At 41.7% G+C, this 15,584-nt stretch overlaps 1 long non-coding RNA gene across 1 annotated transcript; it reads left to right on the top strand.

Moving 5' to 3' along the window:
• The first annotated feature begins 2,835 nt into the window (after positions 1-2,835).
• Positions 2,836-14,000, top strand: LOC309617665. Its single transcript, XR_014238098.1, has 2 exons — positions 2,836-5,907; positions 12,880-14,000. It is a non-coding gene; the product is annotated as an uncharacterized lncRNA (long non-coding RNA).
• Positions 14,001-15,584: the final 1,584 nt, after the last annotated feature.

Here is a 15,584-nt window from a genome sequence, read left to right as displayed (position 1 = left end):
CACACGTACACAGGACATATAGACACAGACACATATACACACACAAATACATGCATACGCACACACATAGAGAGATGTGTGCCAGTATATACATAAACATTTTTTCTCTTTTAGAAGGAAAAATGTGAACGTGTTATGGCCATTGGCTTTAGGGGAGGCAGAGGAGAAGTGGGACGGGATGGTGCTTTCTATTTTCAATCCTGCACTGCCTCAGTGTCTAACACTGTGCATACCTTCTTTTTAAATGTCCACAGGGGCTATTTTGGCAGTAGGTTAATGGGTCACTTCTTGTTTTCTTCTTTATATGGGTCCTTATTAAATAAAAACCAAGCCACCACAACCTAAAAATAAAATCTGTTGGAAGCCAAGACCACATTATTGGCAGCAACCACAGTGATTCTTTTTTCTTTCTTTCTTTTTTTTTCCCCTTCCTTTTTCTGCAGCTCTGATTGCTCTTGTAAATCTGTCACTGAATAAAACACTTATAGCCGTATCTGAATAGTCCGGCCCTGGCACGTCCTCGCCAGTGAGATTGTTTAAGCCAGCAGTTGCCACCTCTCACATTCCTCAGGCTCCAAAAAATGACAAGAGCATCTGCTAAGGATTTATTCAGCCTTGTGACATAACAGCTTTATAACAAATGACTGTGTAACAAGTTTGCACACAAGGGTTTGCTATTCTAGATGGCTTCATGCTGGCAAATTCAGGGTATTTCCCTTGTGACTTTCTCATTTGTGGTAAGAAATGACAAGAGTTTCACAATTCCATTCAGATATTAAAAAAAAAAAAATTCCCCCACTGCACCACTTTGAATCCTTCTGGACCTGCGTAACCAAGATTAGAAATGACAAGAATTTCACAATTTGATCAAAAAATTTTTTAAAAAACCCACAACTTCCTCATTGCACCAGTTTGAATCCTTTTGGATTTGTGTAACCAAGATTAGAACTGACAGCTGTTTAAGAACTGTTACCAGAGCTGGGACATTGCTGAAAAGAAAGTTGAGAACAGCTCACTTAACAACCATTAAAATGTTAAAAAAAAAAAAAAAAAAAATACATCAATTAAAAGGTTTTGGAAATGGAGAAAAAAAAAAAGAACACATCAATGGAATGATTTCAAATATAGGCATTCAGTTTGTCAGTTTCTTAGACTTTACAATTCTTTGATCGTATAGAAGCTTTAAAATTCAAATGTATCAAGTTTGCTCCTCATAGCTCCTGAGTTCTGTTTTTCCACTTAGAAAAATATTTCTCCCACTTCTAAGTGCATATATTAATTCCCCAGTTTTTTTTGGAGTGCTTGATGGCTTCATGGTTTGCATTCGACTTTCGGACCCATCTGGATTTCAGTGAAAGGAACATAGAAATCCAGCTTTTATCCCCTCACTCTCCAAAGAAATGTTTGGCTGCTTGGTCCTCACCTTGCCTGCTGAATAGCAGCACTGCCTTCATCAAAACCAAAAATCTCGTACCTGGGGGCACCAAACCGTTAGGGCACATTTTGCTGTCTGATAGGGCTTACTCTTGCCCCTACCTTCAAAGTTTCCCCATTATTCTCATATGGTAACAATTTTTCAGCAGCTTATCCTGCAAGCATATGTCAATTTCCAGGAGGTGGACAAAGAGGCAGCGGGGGAATTTTCATTTTAGAGTTAAGTTAATAAGAATCTCAGCTGTTGGCACTTCTCAGCCTGAATGTCAAAGTCACGGGGAGGCACCCAACCCGTGTCCCCCACAGCACGTGATCACGCCTCAGTTGTTACACATTCACTGGCTTTTATAGAACTATTACTCAGGGATTGGAACTTTCTCCATGACAGCAGTGCCCAAGGTTTACTTGTCATTACGTTGAGTGTGACAAGGCATGTGCTTTGCAGAAATGGTGGAGTTTTTCAGGCACGGACCTGCCCAGACCAAAAATGTTTAAAACTAACCAGCGTCCAAAGGGATACACCTTCCAAGACAAAGATACTTTATAAGAAGTACATATTTGTACAGAAACGACATGAAACGCTGCCAAGAAGAGCAGAAAAATCTGGTTAACTTAGCAATATCTGTGAATGTGGTGTGCGGGTAATTTCATTTTTTTTTTTAAAGTACAGTGTCATTTTTTAATGCAAAGAGATACAGAGAAAATGAAAAACGTCTTACTATCTCGCCATGTTGGCATTCTAAAAGATAATGTGCTTTCAAACGTGAGAGTTACAGACAAGGATGGCAGTAAATCCCTCCCACACCCACACCCACCCACCTTCCACTCATTTCCCTACCTCAGAAGAATCCGTTTTCAAAGTTTGTTGTTTTTCCTTCCAGGGGGGGGAAAAAAAAAAAAGAATTGATGCATATACTACCATTTGTAACCACATAACATTTTTCATTTATACCAAGGTGATCCCATGTGCCCTACTGCACCTTGGTATTTTAAAAATATTTACCGGAACTTCCCTCGTGGCGCAGTGGTTAAGAATCCGCCTGCCAATGCAGGGGACACGGGTTTGAGCCCTGGTCCAGGAAGATCCCACATGCCGTGGAGCAACTAAGCCCGAGCTACACAACTACTGAGCCTGTGCTCTAGAGTCTGAGAGCCACAACTACTGAGCCCGCGTGCCTAGAGTCCATGCTCCGCAACAAGAGAAGCCACTGCAATGAGAAGCCTGCACCCCACAAGGAAGAGTAGCCCCCGCTCGCCTCAACTAGAGAAAGCCGGCGCGTGGCAACAAAGACCCAATGCAGCCAAAAATAAATAAATGAAAAAAAAAAAGAAATGCTTAGATGTCTATCACTGATGTATTATAGAACAACTTGGAAAATATATTTTTTAATTAATTTTATTTATTTATTTATGGCTGCATTGGGTCTTGGTGGCTTTCTCCAGTTGCACTGAGCGGGGGCTACTCTTCGTTGCGGTGCGCGGGCTTCTCATTGTGGTGGCTTCTCTTGTTGCAGAGCACAGGCTCTAGGCGCGGACTTCAGTAGTTGTGGCACGTGGGCTCAGTAGTTGTGGCTCGCAGGCTCTAGAGTGCAAGCTCAGTAGTTGTGGCTCACGGGCTTAGTTGCTCCATGGCACGTGGGATCTTCTGGGACCAGGGATCGAACTCGTGTCCCCTGCATCGGCAGGTGGATTCTTAACCACTGTGCCGCCAGGGAAGTCCTAAGCATTTCTTTTTAATGTCTATAAAGTGTCCCATCCTCCCAGGGTTGTACCCCAGTTCATTTAATCAGTTCCATACTGATGGACCCTTGGATCACTTTCATTTTCCACTCTTACAAACCCTCCCCTTGAGAGCTATGGCATATATTTGAGACTATGTGGTGGGAGAAAACTGCTAGCAGCAGGGTCCCTGGGACCCCAAACAAAAGTCATTTTGAAAATTTGACAGCTATTGCCAAATGGCCTTTGGACCAGTTCACACTCCCAATAATAATGAGTGACACTGTTTCATCACATCCTGGTCAACACTGGCTATTACACAACTTTTAGAACTTTTGCCAATCACATACGTGGACAATGGTATCTCCTGGTTGTTTTCTAGGCTCTCGGCTCTATTCCCCTGATCTCTAAGTCCAGCCTTATCTTGTGACTGTTTCTGCTCTGCTTTTTTTTTTTTTTATAAGTATTTTTAATATATTTATTTATTTATTTTATTTTTGGCTGTGTTGGGTCTTCGTTTCTGTGCGAGGGCTTTCTCTAGTTGTGGCTCACGGGCCTAGTTGCTCCGCGGCATGTGGGATCTTCCCAGACCAGGGCTCGAACCCGTGTCCCCTGCATTGGCAGGCAGATTCTCAACCACTGCGCCACCAGGGAAGCCCTGCGCTGCTTTTCTTTAATTAAGTGTGACGCTGAGCATCTTTTTATGTGTTTACTAGCTATGGACGCTTGTTTTTCGGTAAACTTCCAATCCGTGTCTCTTGCCCATTTTTCTCAGCTGTTCCTCTTTCTCTTGATCATTTACGTGAGTTTTTCGTAAAGGGAGGCACGAAACCTCTATTTTTCCCCAGTTTGTCACTACCTTTTGACTTTGTTATTTTTTTCTTGTATAAAAATTTTAACTTTTCTGTTAATCACAGCGGCTAAGAAGCCGGTTTTCTTTGATGGTTACATGAGACTGGGATCCCTCGCTGGGTCCCGGCTGTGCCTACATTTGCGTTAAGATCTTTGAACTCTGCGAGTCCACTCAGCTTTGAAAAGCTTCCTCCCCTCCAGAGGATGTGGAGAAAAGGGAACCCTCCTACACGGTTGGTGGGAATGTAAACTGGTGAAGCCACTATGGAGAACAGAATGGAGGTTCCTCAGAAAACTAAAAATAGAATTACCATATGATCCAGCGATCCCACTCCTGGGTATATATCCAGACAGAACTATAATTCAAAAAGATACATGCACCCCTATGTTCATAGCAGCACTATTCACAATAGCCAAGACATGGAAACAACCTACGTGTCCATTGACAGATGAATGGATAAAGATGTGGTACATATACATAATGAAATACTACTCAGGCATAAAAGAGAACAAAATAATGCCATTTGCAGCAACATGGATGCAACTAGAGATTAGCATACTAAATGAAGTAAGTCAGAAAGAGAAAGACGAATACCATATGATATCACTTATATGTGGAATCTAAAATATGACACAAAGGAGCCTATCTATGAAACAGAAACAAAATCAGGGACCTAGAGAATAGATTTGTGGTTGCCAAGGGGGAGGGGGCTGGGGGAGGGATGGAGTGGGAGTTTGGGGTTAGCAGATGCAAACTATTATACATGGAATGGATAAACAACAAGGTCCTACTGTATAGCACAGAGAACTATATTCAGTATCCTATGATTATCCATAATGGAAAAGAATATTTAAAAAAGAATGTATATATTTATATATATATGTGTATACATATATATATAAAACTCAATCACTTTGCTGTACAGCAGAAATTAACACAACTTTGTAAATCAACTATACTTCAATTTAAAAGAATTAAAAATAAAAAAATAAAAAAGAGACAAGCTTCCTCCCCTCCAAGATGATCAACGATCCACCCATCTTTCCCTCTGCCACTCTTACAGTTTCATTTTATACATTTGGATCCATCTGGAATTAATTTTGATGTAAGGAGTGGGCTGTTTTTCCCCAAACAGTTAGCTTGTTGTCCCAAGACCACTTTTTACATAATTCACCTTTCCCGTGCCGATTTGAAACCCCACCTATATTTGTAAACACTCCTCGTAGATTTAGGTTGCTCTGCTTCTCCCTTTCTTCGGTCTGTACTGGACTGTTTTAATTACTGCAGGCTCATCATACAGTTTCATGTTTATCCGAGCCAATCCCCTTGCGTGACTGACCTATCTCTCTGTTTTCTGATTGTTTATTTCGGATGTTTCCTTCCCTGTTCCTACATGTTGACAGCTTTAAAAACAGCTCAGCCTGCCCTCATAGGAAAGGCTTCAGTTAAGTGCGTACAGGATCACGGAAAAGCAGTGGGAGAGAGTTTTCACTTCAGCGTTTTGCCCTTGAACATTCTGTAAATGCTCGCATTTCTTATCGAAGTGTGAAAGTCATAGGGGAAACACCCAGAACACGCCTGGAGCATGAAAGTGGGCTGTAATCGTTGACATTAGCTACATATTCACGCTTGTTCCAGAACGTTCCCACTGAGGCGGGGGCCCCACGGCTTTGCTTTACTTGAGCATGACCAGACTTGTACTCTCTGCAAGCCCTCTTGCTTTTCCAGTTTTGCAAGAATGTAAGAGCCCAGGCTGGAATTTTAAAAACTGACCCTTGGAAAGCTAAGAACTTTCCAACCAAAAACATGTTGATTAAAAAAACTCAAATACACATCTAAAGAGGACAGCAAAAGCTTTCTTCCGAGATCTGCAGCAGAGCTACTTTCCCCAGCAGCCAGAGGTAACACGGGCGTTTGGCTTTGTGGCTTTTTTTTTTTTTTTAAATTAATTTATTTTTGGCTGCGTTGATCTTTGTTGCTGCGCGTGGGCTTCCTCTAGTTGTGGCGAGCGGGGGCTACTCTTTGTTGCGGTGCGCGGGCTTCTCATTGCGGTGGCTTCTCTTGCTGTGAAGCATGGGCTCCAGGTGCGCAGGCTTCAGTAGTTGTGGCACACGGGCTTAGTTGCTCCGCGGCATGTGGGATCTTCCCGGACCAGGGATTGAACCCGTGTCCCCTGCATTGACAGGCGGATTCTTAACCACTGCGCCACCAGGAAGTCCATGTGGCTTTTTTAATTCAAGGTAAAGTATAAAGAAGAACCTCTACCGTACCCCCCTCAAAAAAGGTCCATGATCCAGATGCCAGATTTTTTTTACTACTTAAAAACATTGCATTGAAATTCACATGACATAAAATTAGCCACTTTAAAGTGCACAATTCAATGGCATTTACTAGATCACAATGTAGTGGAACCACCACCTCTATCTAGACCCAAGACCTTTTCAGATCTCTACAGATTTCCCAATTCTGGACATTTCATATATAGAGAATCATACAATATGTGGCCTTTTGTGCCTGGCTTCTTTCACTCAACTTAATGTTTTCGAGGTTCAGCCACATGTAGCACGTATCAGCACTTCATGCCATTTTATGGCTCAATATTGAGTACTGAAAAAAAACACCTAATACGGGACTTCCCTGGTGATCCAGTGGTTAAAGACTCCTGCGTTTCCACTGCAGGGGGCACAGGTTTGATCCCTGGTCAGGGAACTAAGATCCCGCACGCCACGGAGCGGCCAAAAAAGAAAGAAAGAAAAAAAAAAGACACTCAATATGATTGTATGGTTAGAAATTGACAAAGCACAGGAAACCAAAATAAACCCTGAAGGTGGTCCCCACCTTGCACCCCTTCCACCTGCCCTCTACCCCGTCCCTCACTCTAAGGGCAATCACTATTAAAAAAATACCTGTTCCTTCCTGAAACAAATATATCTGTATGCATGTATTAACAATATCAATGCGGTATTATTCCTTCTTAAAATATTCAACAAAAGGGATCATAATGCATCTTTTTTGCAGCACCGTTTGTTCACTGAAAAGTGTGGCTTGGACAGAACTTACCTCTGCGAGTGAGGTTGGGGGGTGGGGGAAGGGTGGAGGATGGGCAGGGCTCTCAATAGACTTTGGTGGGGGGAGCCTTAGGCGTTTTCTGGGGGCTGGTTGCACAGGTGTGTTCCATTTGTGAAAACGCATCCAGCTGAACACTTAGGACACATGTACTTTTCAATAAAAGGTTTTAAAAATATGGCCTGGCAATCAGCACTCAGAGATCCATTTCATTCTGACAACTGCACAGTGGTCCTTTCTATGGTGTCCCATAAATCATTTAACCATATTGTTTCCAGTTTCCTCCTCCCTTTTACAAAAATGCTATAACCAGCATCCCTGGCATACCTCAGCACAGTTTGATGAGTATATTTTAAATCTTGATGGCTAGAACCACATTGCCCTCAGAAGGAAGTACAAATGTTCATGCCTATTAAGAACACCTGGGTAGAATAACCTAAGTTGCAGGGTTTTCCCTTTCAGCACTTTGAATATATCAAAAAAAAAAAAAAAAAAAAAAATAGCCAGGTGCCTGCTTCCCCGAGCCCTCGCCAGCCTGGGCATCCCTAAACTTTTGCATTATTGTTACGTTGATATGTGAATGATGAGATCATATGGCTGTTTGGCTTTGCACTTATTTTAATCATTCATGAGAGAGGTGGGGGAAGCAGTGTGGCATCCTGGTTAAGAGCCTGTCTTGGAACCCCAGGGTCCAAATCTGGGCTCTACCATTTGCCAGCAGAGTGACCTTGGACTGGTTATTGACCTCTTTGGGTGATGAGTTTCCTCATCTATAAAAATGGGGAGGACCATAATAGCACTGCTCTCCCCATTTTTTTTTTTTTTAATCTTAAATAAGTAGATATTAGGAAAATGCTTATGAGTGCTTGGCATATTGTGTTATGTTACATAAACACTTGGTAGGAAAGTAAACCCTTTGTTGGCTTTTTTTTTTTTTTAAGATTTATTGATTGATTGATTGATTGATTGCTATGTTGGGTCTTCGTTTCTGTGCTAGGGCTTTCTCTAGTTGCGGCAAGCGGGGGCCACTCTTCATCGCGGTGCACGGGCTTCTCACTATCGCGGCCTCTCTTGTTGCGGAGCACAGGCTCCAGACGCGCAGGCTCAGTAGTTGTGGCTCACGGGCCCAGTTGCTCCGCGGCATGTGGGATCTTCCCAGACCAGGGCTCGAACCCGTGTCCCCTGCATTAGCAGGCAGATTCCCAACCACTGCGCCACCAGGGAAGCCCGGCTTTTGTTTATTATTTTTTTCTGTGAATTTCCTATTGAGATCCTTGCCAGATTGTTCTATGTTTGTCTTTTCTTTGATATGTACAAGCTCTTTGTAAACTGAGAAAATTCATCTTGAGTCCATCATGCTTACAGTAAATGTGTTCTCCAGTTTGCTGTCTTTTGACTTTGTGGATTTTTTTTTCTAAGGATTTAAGTGTTTAATATAATCAGGTTGCTTTCATCTTTTCCTTCATGACCTCTGGGCTTTGAGTCCTTCTTGGAAATGCCTCCTGCTTCCAAAATGGTAAGTAAAGTTACTCCTGTTTTTATTTAAATATTTGTTGATTTCTTTTTTACATGTATGTCTGTGATCCTTCTGGAAGGTATTTTGGCAGAAGGAAGAAGAGAACCCAACTTTAGTCTTTTTTTCCAAGTGGCTGCCCAGTTTTCTAAGCACTAGCTATGCCTAGAAAATCCCCTTTCTCCCCTGCTAACTTAAAATAAATAGCACCATAGTCAGAGTCTAACTTCTCAGATGTATGAATTTCTATTTCTGTACTCATTATTGTCTCACTGTTTTGTTGGTTTATTTCTTTTCTTTTTTTAAAATTAAAGTGTGTTGATTTAAAATATTGTGTGAGTTTCAGGTATACAGCAAAGTGATTCAGATAAATATATATACACACACACACACGTTTTCTTTTTTTTTTGATTCTTTTCCATTATAGTTTATTACAAGATATTGAATATAGTGGTTGGTCTATTTCTTCAGCATAAACAAACTAAGTGATATCTCAGCTTCATAATCCATTTCACTGTCTACTAGGACTCGCTCGCCCACGTTAATTTTCATTTTCCTGAGTGTTCTGGCCATTCTCAGAGGGTAGCAGATTTTAAATAGTTTGCCTTTATAATGTCAGGACGTGGTTCGGTTAAACCAAATGCTTGTAAGTCAAGTATGGGGAATTTGGTTCATTTGAATCATTAACATCCTTTAATAACTGAGCACTTTCCCCTCAGAAATGTCAAGGTCACAGGATCCAACAGGAAAATCCATTCCAACAGCTTCTCCTCCGGGGTGGAGATTTGTTGCATCCTCACACTGGACCAAGCAGCCTCCACCCCTCTGTCTGAGCCCCCTGACCTTGAACTGAATGTGACTTCCGCACACTTGAGATGGGACTCACATGCATAGTTTTATGAGAACGGACGTGTCAGACCTGAATTTCAAACAGAGACCCATGCTGGGCTATAACAGTCTTCATCCACATCGCGTCGATGGGTAGCGTAAACAGGCTCACAAAGTGAGCTGGAGCTGGCTTACCACAAGATTTATAACCACACACAAAATGCGTTAAACCAGCCCCGTCACGGTGATGTGGCTTTTAGTGTACAACATAGTTACGGTTTTGGCTGTTAATCATTCAGTGCACAGAACTATAAGGATGAAAATAAAATCACCCCCTTTACTTTTTAGTCTTTATTTTTAAATATTTATTTATTTATTTATATTTTGGCTGCGCCAGGTCTTAGTTGCGGCACGCAGGATCTTCCTTGCAGCATGCGGAATCTTTTAGTTGTGGCATGCAGGATCTAGTTCCCCAACCAGGGCTCGAACCCAGGCCTCCTCCACTGGGAGTGTGTAGTCTTACCCACTGGACCATCAGGGAAGTCCCCTCTTTACTTTTTTTTAAAAATAAATTTATTTATTTAATTTATTTATTATTTGTTTTTGGCTGCGTTGGGTCTTTGTTGCTGCACGCGGGCTTTCTCTAGTTGCGGTGAGCGGGGGCTACTCTTCGTTGCGGTGCGCGGTCTTCTCACTGCGGTGGCTTCTCTTGTTGTGGAGCTCGGGCTGTAGGCGCGCGGGCTTCAGTAGTTGTGGCTCACGGGCTTAATTGCTCCGCGGCATGTGGGATCTTCCCAGACCAGGGCTTGAACCCGTGTCCCCTGCACTGGCAGGCAGATTCTTAACCACTGCGCCACCAGGGAAGCCCTACCCCCTCTACTTTTTAAAAACTGTTTTTATTGAGGTGTCATTTACGCACAGTGAAATGCACACATTCTAAGTGTATAATTCGGTGAGTTTGGACAGACACGTGTACCTGTACAACCACCACCCCGGGCACGGAACATTCTACCAAACCCCCTCACAAAGACCTTCCCCCAACTGAAGCAAGCACGGTTCTGATTTTTTTCCACCACAGATTAGTTTTTCCTGTTCTAAAACTTCTTATAAATGGACTCATAGAGTAATGCTACGGATTGAATGTTTGTGTCCCCCTAAAATTCATATGCTGAAATCCCAATCCTTGAGGTGATGTGTTAGGAGGTGGGGGGCCTTGGGGGTGATTAGATCATGAGGGTGGAGCCCTCCTGAATGGGATTAGTGCCGTTATAAAAGAGACCCCAGAGAGATCCCTAGCCATGTCAGGATTCAAAGAGAAGTCTGCCATCTGCAACCTGGAAGGAGGCCCTCCCCAGAACCATGCTGGCATCCTGATCTCGAATTTCCAGCCTGCAGAACTGTGAGAAATAAACTTCTGTTGTTTATAAGTCTCCGGTCTATGGCGCTCTGTTCAAGCAGCCTGAACTAAGACTGGTATGTGTATTTATTTTGTATCTGGGTTCTTCCCCTTAAAATAAAACCTTTGATAGATAAACAAGGACCTACTGTACAGCACAGGGAACTAGCTTTTAATAACCTGTAATGGAAAAGAATCTGAAAAAAAATTATATATATATATGTATAACTGAATCACTTTGCTGTACAGCTGAAACATTGTAAATCAACTATACTTCAATTTTTTTTTTAAAAACCCTTGAAATTTGTCCATATTGTTGTGGGTATCAGTATTTCATTCCTTTTTGTTATTGAGTAATATTCCATTGAGTGGATGAACCACTTCCTAGGTAACCCAAGAGAAAAGAAAACATATGGCCACCCCAAAATTTGTTACGTGAATGTTCACAGCAGCATTATTCACAACAGCCAAACAGTGGAGACAGCCCAAATGTCCATCAACTCATGGATAACTAAAATTGGTATGACATTTGGGTCGTTTCCAGATTTGGGCTATAATCAGCAAGATGCTGCTGTGAATGTTCATGTACACGTTTTTGGTAGATATAGGTTTTCATTTCTCTTGGGCAAAAATACTTAGGAGTAGATTGCCTGAGTCATGTGGCAAGGGTATGGCTAACCTTAAGAAGCTTCCAAATAGTTCCCCAGAGTGGTTGTACTATCTCTGGTTATTTTGTTTTCTTGTTTGTTTTATTTTTGGCAGCGTTGGGTCTTGGTTGCTGCCTGCGGCAAGCGGGGGCTACTCTTCGTTGCGGTGCGTGGGCTTCTCATTGCGGCGGCTTCCCTTGTTGCGGAGCACGGGCTCTAAGTGTGTGGGCTTCAGTAGTTGTGGCACGCAGGCTCAGTAGTTGTGGCGCACGGGCTTAGTTGCTCTGTGGCATGTGGGATCTTCCCGGACCAGGGATCGAACTCGTGTCCCCTGTATTGGCAGATGGATTCTTATCCACTGCGCCACCAGGGAAGTCCCCCTCTGGTTATTTTGAATGAATGAATGAATGAATTGTTCATTGTTGGAATATTCAGAGTACTTAAAAGACAAAATATGAAAAGTGAGACTCACCTTATTGCTACTCCTCCCCTAGTCTCTCTCCCCAAAAGGACAGCTTTCTTATTACTCTTTATTTACTTGTTACTGTCAGAAAAATAAATTATTCATAAACCAGCATTTACATACAAATCTTTTGTGTTTAAACAAAAATGATCTTAATATGCATTCTTCTGAATGTTTCCTTAAATTAATAAGATAGCTCAGAAATCCTTTTGCCTCGGCACATAAGAATGGCTGATAATTGATTTAACCAGTCCTGAAACCACAGGCAATGAGATCATTTCCAGATTGGACAAATTCACCTCCCTACAAACAGTGGAGGAGATTGCCCATTTCTCCACAACCTCACCAGCAGTGGGTTGTTATCCAATTTTCAAATTTCTGATTGGTGAAAAACTATAATTCATTGCTTTTGATTTTAATTCTTAAAATAGGAATGGGGTCGAGCGTTGTTCTTTTCACACACTTAAGAGTCATCTTGATTTCTTTTCTCCAAACTGCCTGTCCTGGCCTTTGTATACTTTTCTGCCAGGTTGTCTTTTTCATATTATTATTCTGAATCAGCTTTTGGTAAATTAAAGAAATTAGCCCATGTGTGTTATACGTGCTGTTAATATTATTCCCAGTTTGCGGTTCATCTTTCTTTTTTTTCATTTCCTTTTCAGTGGCTAAAAGCACACACTATATTTCTAAATGAATTAAAATATACATGTTTACATTTTTATGTGTTACATACATTTTTTGAGATTATGTGGTAATCCCTACTCAGTACATTTTTTTCCCCAGAAATTTCCCTATCTTCTCATATGATAATAATTGTTCTATAGCTCGCTTTGCAAACCCAGGATACACTTCAATTAAATGGAGCCAGAAGCTTGAAAGTGAAGTCACAGGAAACGTGGTCTCATAGTGGACCCACTAAGTCTATCTAATAAGTCCTTCCTTTCCTCATCAAAATTGCAGAAGTCACAGGAGAAACGCCAAATCTTACACCAGACACTAAGATGATCCCAGGACCATGCCGTCATGCTGAGACCTACCATGCATCCTCTTGCTGTTCCATGGCCATCAGGGCTCGACAAGAGCCAGGACCCAAAGGACCTGTGACAGTCCCACCTGACGCTTAACTGAGAAGGACAGATGCGCTGTGTAGACCCAGGACTTCCGGGGCCACTTTTACAGGCCTGGACGTACCAGGTGGTGTTAGCACAGACCAGCACAGCTCTCTGATCTCAGTCACTCATTCTGTCGCAAAAAGTACAAATCTCTAAGCACAATGGGTAGAAAAAGTCACTGCATTATCTGTGGAGGAATGAGTTCATCCAATCACACTGGCTAATGTTTGGATTGAATCATGTCTCTGTTTGCATGCTTTTAAATGTCTGTGGTGTTGTATTTTTTAATGTGAGGAAATATAAAAAAGTAAATTTTTTAAAGTATGTAGCATGCCACCACTCAAGTAGCACCACCAAACTGATTATTTTGTTAAAGTAACAGAGGTTCACTGGTGTTCTGTGAAAATTAGTTGTAATCACCAAATATCGATAAAAACTCCAGAAAGTTGGCATCAGTTTAAACAAATACGCTCTATGAAGCTGCCTTTCCCTAATATGGTTGCCAGGAGGGAGTATGTACAATGTGTAAGAAGGTTTGCTCATCAGGTGAACAATGATCTCTTGTTTCGATTTGCACTGATTGCAGCTTGAGTGCAGTAAGCTTACTTTTCACATAATTTATCAGTTGTTTGTAATATCTTCCCAGTGAATTGCCTGTTGATACGCTTTGCCCATTTTTCTATAAGGGTGTTCATCTTTTGCTCATTAACTTGAACCAGCTCTTACTAGAGTTAAAAAGTTAGCTCTTTACTATGATATATATTAGAAACATTTTGCAAGTGTATCATCTGTCTTTTTTTTAACAGTAACATCTGTCACAGGGTGATTTTTAATTTTTATGTTGACAAATGAATTAATTTCTTCCTTGGTTTGGCCCTTAGGGTTTGTATCCTGCTTAGAAAGATCTTTCTCACGCCAGAACGATGGACAAATTCGCCTGTGTTTTCTTCTACAACTTTTATCATTTTAGTTTTTTGTGTTTCATTCTTTGACACATCTGGAATTTATATTTTATAAGAATAACTAGCCTCTCTTCCCACTGCTGCCACAACACCAGCTGTTCAGTCATCTCTCTTTTCCCACTGATTTGCAAAACCACCAAACAAAATTTCCCAAATCTATGTGTCTATTCCTGGATTTGCTGGTCTGTTCTACTGCACTATCTGTTACTGTGGATTCATAACATATTTTTATAATATCTTTAACAACCCGCAAGGCTCATCCTCTTTCCTGGTCTGTTTTAGAATTTTCTTGGCTACTCCAGCTGTGAGAATGTTAAGACTGTTCACCCTGCAATTACCGGAAATGCTCAAATTTAACAGATCTTAAGGCCTGGAAGAAGAGTGGTATATTTTTGTTTCAGTGTTGAATTTTTAACACTATTTAACAAGTGCTCACATTCCTTCCCATAAACAGAGGGTATTAGGAGAACACCTCAAATTTACAATAAGCACAGCCATCATCTGTCATGCCAGATTATGCTGGTAAAATCTGTTCCAGGTTCACTCATCATTATCACAGTGAAAGTGGAGCATACTGGCGGCAGATGGGCTGGAGAAGTTTCTGCCATGTGGTCCCCTGCTTCTACAATTTTGCAGAAAGGGCTGGGATTTCAAAATCAAGGGAGCATGGGACTTCCCTGGGGGTTCAGTGGTTAGGAATCCGTCTTCCAAAGCAGGAGATGTGGGTTTGATCCCTGGTCGGAGAAGTAAGATCCCACACGCCACAGGGCAACTAAGCCCGCCCGCCACAACTACTCAGCACGTGAGCCACAACTAGAGAGCCCGCATGCCGCAACTACTGAGCCTGAGTGCTGCAGTGGAGGATCCCGCATGCCACAGTGAAGATCCCCTGTGCTGCAACTAAGACCGACGCAGCCAAAAACAAAACAAAACAAAAAAACAAAACAAAACAAAAAAATCAAGGGAGCATGATGGAAAACAGTATGGCAGTTCCTCAAAAAATTAAAAATAGAATTACTATATGATCCAGCAATTCCACTTCTGGGTACATACATGAGAGAATTGAAAGCAGGGAGTGAAAGAGATATTTATACGCCCATGTTGATAGCAGCACTATTTGCAACACCCAAAAGGTGGAAGCAACCCAAGTGTCCATCAGTGGATGAACGGATAAACAAAATGTGGTACACACATACAATGGGATATTATTCGGGAAGAACATTCTTCTTCTTTTTTAAAAGGAAGAAAATTCTGACACATGCTATGACAGAGATGAACCTTGAGGACATTATTCTAGGTGATACAAGCCAGTCATAAAAAGTGATTCCACTTACATGGTGGTTGTTGAACGCTGGAGGGAGGATGCAATGGAGAGTTATTGTTATTGGTTTGAGTTTCAGTTTTACAAGATGAAAAGATTCTATGGCTGGATGGGGGTGATGACTGCACAACCACGGGAATGTACTTAATGCCACTGGACTGTACACTTAAAACAAACGGTTCAACTGCTACATTTTATGTTATGTGTATTTTACCACAATTTTTTTAAAAAGCAGCACAAAGCTACCAATTCACCTACCCATGGCACATT

The sequence above is a fragment of the Balaenoptera borealis genome, assembly GCF_965194805.1.
Source record: "Balaenoptera borealis genome assembly, chromosome: 19".
NCBI lineage: Eukaryota > Metazoa > Chordata > Mammalia > Artiodactyla > Balaenopteridae > Balaenoptera > Balaenoptera borealis.
This window is presented reverse-complemented; position numbering and strand designations above follow the sequence as displayed.